This window comes from Notamacropus eugenii, chromosome 6, assembly GCF_028372415.1.
Source record: "Notamacropus eugenii isolate mMacEug1 chromosome 6, mMacEug1.pri_v2, whole genome shotgun sequence".
NCBI classification, from domain to species: domain Eukaryota; kingdom Metazoa; phylum Chordata; class Mammalia; order Diprotodontia; family Macropodidae; genus Notamacropus; species Notamacropus eugenii.
The window spans coordinates 111,893,852-111,900,351 of NC_092877.1; the positions used below are offsets into that span (position 1 = coordinate 111,893,852).

Here is a 6,500-nt window from a genome sequence, read left to right on the forward strand (position 1 = left end):
GACAAGAATTTCCATAACAAATTGAAAATCTATTATCTAGAACTTGCTATTCCACTTAAATATATTTATTTATTTATTCATTTTTCTCCTCTTTTTCTTTCCCTTCCACCCTAGAGATGTCTACCACTAGACACTAATACACACATATGCACATACAAACACAAATACACACACATATGTGTGTGTGTATAAAATTACTCTATACTTCTATTTATCAGTTCTTCCTCTGGATGAAGATAGTACCTTTACATGTCCCTTGTAGTTAATCTGGCTATCTATAATAGTCAAAATGTTTTGTTCACTCAAAGTCATTCTTAAAATATTGCTGTTACTATATACAGTGTTACTTTGATTCCATACATTTCACCTTCATTATTTTGTGCAAGTCTTTCCATGTGTTTCTAAGACCAATGAGCTCATCATTTCTTATAACACAGCAGTATTCCATCACTATCATATATCATAACTTGTTCAGCCATTCCCCAATGGATGGGCATCCCTGCAATTTCCAGTTCTTGCCACCACAAAGAGAGCTGCTATAAACATTTTAGAACATGTAGACTATTTTTCTTTTTCCCTTATCATCATGAAAAATGGACCTCATAATTGTATTGTTGGGTCAAAGGGTAGTGGCAGCTTAATAACTCTTTAGGCATAATTCCAGATTGTTCTCCAAAGTGGTTGGATCAGTTTACAACTTCACCAACAATGAATTACAGTTCCAATTTTTCCACATCCCCTCCAGCATTGGTTGCTTTCCTCTTCAATCATTTTAGCCAATCTGATAGGTATGAAATGATATCTTAAGATTGTTCTAATTTGCATCTCTCTAATCAGTAATGATTTAGAGGATTTTTTCATATGACCATGAATTCTTTTAATTTCTTCATTAGAAAACTGCTTCTTCATATCCACTCATAATTTCTCAGTTGGGGAAAGATTCCTATTCTTATAAATTTGACAAAGATCTTTGACTTGAAGTCACGTAGTAACAACATTCCCTGTGCCTTTTACTGTACTCTGCTGAGCTAATGTAATATTTATAGAAATATACAGGCGTATACTGGTAAATGTTTAACAATCAGACTCTGAAGGGAGGAAAAATATATACATATGTGTGTATATATACATGCATATTATTAAACATATTCTGCTTATATATATGTTAAGCATATGTATTATATGTATATCATTATATATATATATATATACTTATAATAATCTGTTCCTGCAAACTGGTTAGAATTGCCTCAATCACACCCCTATCCCTATTCCCCAGGGCTGCATTTAGGATCCTGAGGAGGAGACAGAGCCTCTGTCAAGGAACAAATTTGTCAGTGTTAGATGGGCTGGGGATCCTCAAATCTTACAAAGGTTACTAGGTCAATGCTACCAAAACATTCTTCTGGACCACCAATCTCATATATATATTATATCATATATATATATATATATATATATATATATATATATATATATATATATATATAAAGCAAGCTCCTTTGGGCAGAAACTATCTTGCTTGTATCTATATGCAATATACCAATACATACCACATTGCCAGGCATACAGCCCCCCATTTTCTTCCTTTTCATTTATCTTTTCCATTACCTCTGCTCTCTAAATATTGCTAGAACATGAATTTCGATTATTCCCAACATGTATAGAGAAAGGAAAAATACAAGATTAACTAAGAAACCTTCCACTGAGTCTAAAAATCTCTCATTTCCTACCTAGGATTTTGGACAAATCACTTAAAATTTTCTTAAATAATAATAAATACTAAACTTAAAAGTTTATTCATCATTGAAAAGGAAATAATGCCCATGCCATTTATTTCACAAATTTGTGGTGGGAGAGGACAAATAAAAATAATATCTCTAAAACTCTCCAAAAAGGCAAATTTCTGGCACCAAACCACTTATCCTCTTCTAGTCTTAATTTTGTTTTTTTATCTGTAAATAAGCATAATTACATTTATATTACCTACTTCACAGGTTAATTGATAGGAAGAACTTTATAAAACTTTAAGTCCTATATAAAAGTGAATTATAATTTCAATATTAAATTATTATTAAAAATCCACTGGTTCAGAAGTTCCTGGAGAGAAAAGATTAATATATTATTCCTCTTTCTGCCATTCACAGGGTCTGAAATACAATGGACACTAAAACAATAGTTGTCAGTGAATGAGCATTAATCATTAAAGAATGTCAATGAGTTAAATAATAAAAAATACAGGAGAAGCCTAAAGCAAAAAAATAGCAATTATGATCCTAGCTTTCTAGCAGGGGGCACCTTAGATACCAAGGAGTTCAACCTTCTCATTTTGCAAATGAGGAAACCAGATTGGGATTGGTTTAGTGACTTGCCCAGGGTCACATAGGTATTAGGTAACCCACATAGGATTTGAAGTCAGTTTCTCTGACTTCTCTTTTACGCTGTAGTACTTACTGACCATTTTGATTGCATGGGAGAGAAATGCTTGCAGAGTCTGAAGCACTCTATACAGACTTTATGAGGGAGGTTTTGAAGGCTATGTAGGTAAGAGAGGAAATAAATGAAGATATAACCATGGAGACCTGAGAGCATAAAAAGCTTTTCAGTAGACTTGATTGGCAAGACTGGATACATCATTTGTGTAAGAGAAAAGTGAACAATAAAGCAGCTCAAAAGGTTGCATTACACTAGATTCTATTTGTTACAAGATAGAGACTGACTCAATTCTACAGGCAATGAGGAGGGTGTACTTCTATTTTTGATACTGTAGTATAAAAATGGTACTTTAGGAAACACAATTGCAGCAATCAATAAGATGGTTTACAAAAAAGAGATGTTGGAGGCAGGGAGACCAATTGGGAGGCTCTAGCCCTAGCCAAGGGGTAAGATGATGTCGACAGTAGCTGAGGGTCGGTGGTATTCAGAATTATAAAGAAGAAATGGCTTGTGCAGTACTGCCAACTAAGTGACATATGTGGAAATTAACTCTTGTAGCTAAGCAAAAGCAAAATAAAACAAAACTAAATAAAAATATTATTGGTGACATTGATCTGATAATACTAATATTAGTCAAGTTCTGGATAATTATATGTCATCTAAGGTCTGAAAATTTAACTTCTCAAACACATAAAACATATGCTAGCATATGCTAGCAAAAAGAATTATTTAGATTAGGGAGATGGGAATGAGGTTTGCCATTTAGCCATGATATTTACTGAGGAGAACGCTGAGTGTAGTTTCAGAGATCTGGATTGAAATATCTTCCCTCATACTTGTTTGTTATGTGATCTTTGACAAAACCCTTCATCTCTCTTTGTCTCAATTTCATCATCAATCCAATGATAGGGTTTCAGCAGGTGATCTCCAGGGTCTCTGCCAGCTCTAAAACTTATGATCCAATGGAATGGAAAATAGAAAATAAACAGGAACTCATTCATGACTTTCCTCTTTATCTAAGTTTACATCTGTTCACCTGTCTCTCTTTCCTTTACTCCTCACATCCAATGAGCTATCATTTTTTAAAATTCTTTTCCAATGATATCTTTGGTTTTGTCCTTTTGCAATTTCTAGTCTGAAGTTATCTTATGCCATCTGAACACAACTGCCTTCCATTCAGGAGGCAGTGAAATAGAGACTTTTCATACCTAGGCCACATCTGGAATATTGGCATTAGATTGGGCTTATGCCAACATATCGCAATTTATAATATCAAGGGAATGCTGAATTGACAAATTATTAGAATCCTTTGCCTGAGAATGGGACTTTCCTGTAAGCTTCTCATTATTTTGTTTTATTAACCTGGGTCTTGGCCCCAAATTTATTCTTCCTACTCCCTTATTTCTTACTTATTCACTCTTGTTGACTATACCACCATAATATATTGACCCTAGACTGAGCAACTTGCCTTTGATGTCATTGCTGTGTATACAGCCTAAACTTCTGTCAGTCAGCCTGCATTAACTCAGACTGCTGCTGACCCCTCTCTACCCCTTTCCTTCTACTCTTTTAACCTCTTTCTGGTCAGGAGATAGGGAGAATTTAGACAATGCAATTATCACCCCTTGCACACATTTTTATAGGAATTTCTTAGATGACATCACCTCTCTAAAGTGATACTCTACTCCAATCTCAGTTAATATTCTTCAGTGTTTTTAAAATAATGTCACTCCCTTGATCATGATTCCATCACAATTTCTTTTTGTAAATACTGTAATTCAAAATCTAAACCCTTTGATCCTAATCTTGGGACTCAATTTATATCTTACCAGTTGTATTGTAAATTATTATGTAAGTTCAACATAGATTCTTTGAAAATAGGCTTTATGACTTCTTTACCTTTTTATGTACTCCCATAATAGCAATGACTATAATCTCGCTTCACACGATGGGTTCTAGATAAAAGCTTACTAGAAGAGTAATGACCTGACTTGGGTGTTTCCTTTTGAGATTTTTTCCTTTTTTTTTTTTTTATGACTCACCACTTCCTTTATTTGTACAAAATAGTAAATAATCATACTGTGACTGGGGAAAAAATGGTGGTTTAGGATTTAAACACATCCTTCTGTCCTGAAGCATCTATTTTGAAGGTTTGGGACTAGCAGCTTTAGCTTCACATCTTTGGGGTTGGACTTGGTAAGCTTGGTGTCAGTAGGCTTAGCAGGCTTAGAATCACTAGGCATTATGGCATTGGCTGCCTTGGGACAAGATTTTGTAGCCTTGGGATAAGACTTACTGACCTTAGTGGCAGACTTGGTATCCTTGGGGTTAGTTGGCTTGGCAGCCTTGGGGTCAGTCACCTTGGTAGCCTTGAAGTCAATGGGTTTGGCAGCCTTAGGGTCAGTGGGCTGAGTAAACTTGGGGTGAGTGGTTCTGGCAACTTTAGAGTCAGACTTTATGATCCTGAGGCATTTGATGTCAATGCTAGAATCTCGATGCTTTGTGGCCAATCTTATGGCCAGCACGCAGGGCACTGGCCTTGGGGATCTTGGACCTCAGGAGCTTGGTCTTGGAGGCCTTGGTGCTCAGGGCCTTGATGACCTCTGCTCTGGCTTTGATGGCTTTGATGTTATTGGCCTGAATCTTCTTCGGCCCCTTGTTGTTATGCTTCTTGGCAAAGTGTGTGTTTCTCAGAAACTTGAGGTCAGCCCCTTTCAGGGAGTTCAGGGATTCAGATCTCTGTGATACTATTTCTGTGCCATTTTCATGATTGGTTGTGGGTGGTATAGTTCTTAGACTTAGCTATCTTTACATCACAGCCTGCACTAAAAGGTACTCTACTGACTGGAAGAGGCCAAGCAAGAGAGAAAAAGCTGAAATTTGCATTGTATTTTTTACATAAAGAGCCAAATTCAATGTGAATCCTTTCCTCAGTCCCACATAAGATCATTCTAAATCCTTCCATTTCTAAGTGAGTTAATTAAAAAATTTCCACAGAATAATTGGTTAACAATAAATCACCACCCTCCAATACTAAATTATTTGGATTGTATTATTGAACAAAAGTTAAAATGCCACTATTGAAATAGAGTTCCATTAAAATGGGAAATTGTAAATAGTTGGAATGTAATATGTTTAGCATTTAAGTACATTACAGATTGCATTATTGGTAAAAAAAAAAAAAAACAAACATGTATGTGCTTCTATCAGTTATGTGGTACCTACTTATTGCAAGAGTGTTAAAGAGATGTTAATAGGATGTTGTTTGTCCTTCATTCTCAAAGAGGACAATGTTGTCAGGAAGGTGATGAGTAATATGATAGGACAATGTTGAATGAATAGGGTTTTTATCAAATATTCTTGTTGGATTATAAAATGACAACTATAGGTATTTGAAAGCATTTAAATAATTTACAAGGTTTCCCTCCCACACCTTATTTTGATGATCTATCTTGTATGTAGAATTTGTTACTCACAAAACATTTTCTTTTCACAACTCTATGGAACAAGACATATAATTGTGATTATTTTTCCAGATGAAAAATCTCATACTTAAGGGTTAAATGATTTGACTGAGGTCACAGCCCTAGCAAGCTGTCACAACTGGGACACTAGCACTCATTTTTCTGTCTCAAGTTTAGTGGATTTTGTTCTTATTGTCATCTTGTTTTGTTTTTATCCAACTGTACACCCCCCAAAAAAATTTTGGCCCTTTCTGGAAAAACATAATAGTTTAAAAAATTCAAGTTATATATAATGATTCCTTTACAACTACAACTAATAAATAATTTCCTGAAAAGTGGCTTTATAGAGTAAAAAAAAAAAAAAAAAACAAAAAATAAACAGAGAATAAAATAAAAAATTAATTCACAAGAACAGGATTTTTTTAAACCATTCTGTAGTAGGCCTCTAGGATCATAGATTGAAAGCTAAAGAGACATTAGAGCATTCCAAATCTCACATTTCAAGGATAAGGAAGGAGTTCCAGACAGATTCAATGATTTCCCTAAGGTCCTGGAGCTTGACAAAGGTGAAATGTGAACCCTAATGCTCTGAGTCATCCA

General features: G+C 34.9%; 1 pseudogene; it reads right to left on the reverse strand.

Moving 5' to 3' along the window:
• Nucleotides 1–4,575: 4,575 nt before the first annotated feature.
• LOC140512104 (uncharacterized) lies at nt 4,576–5,386 on the reverse strand (annotated as a pseudogene).
• Between the last annotated feature and the right edge of the window lie 1,114 nt (nt 5,387–6,500).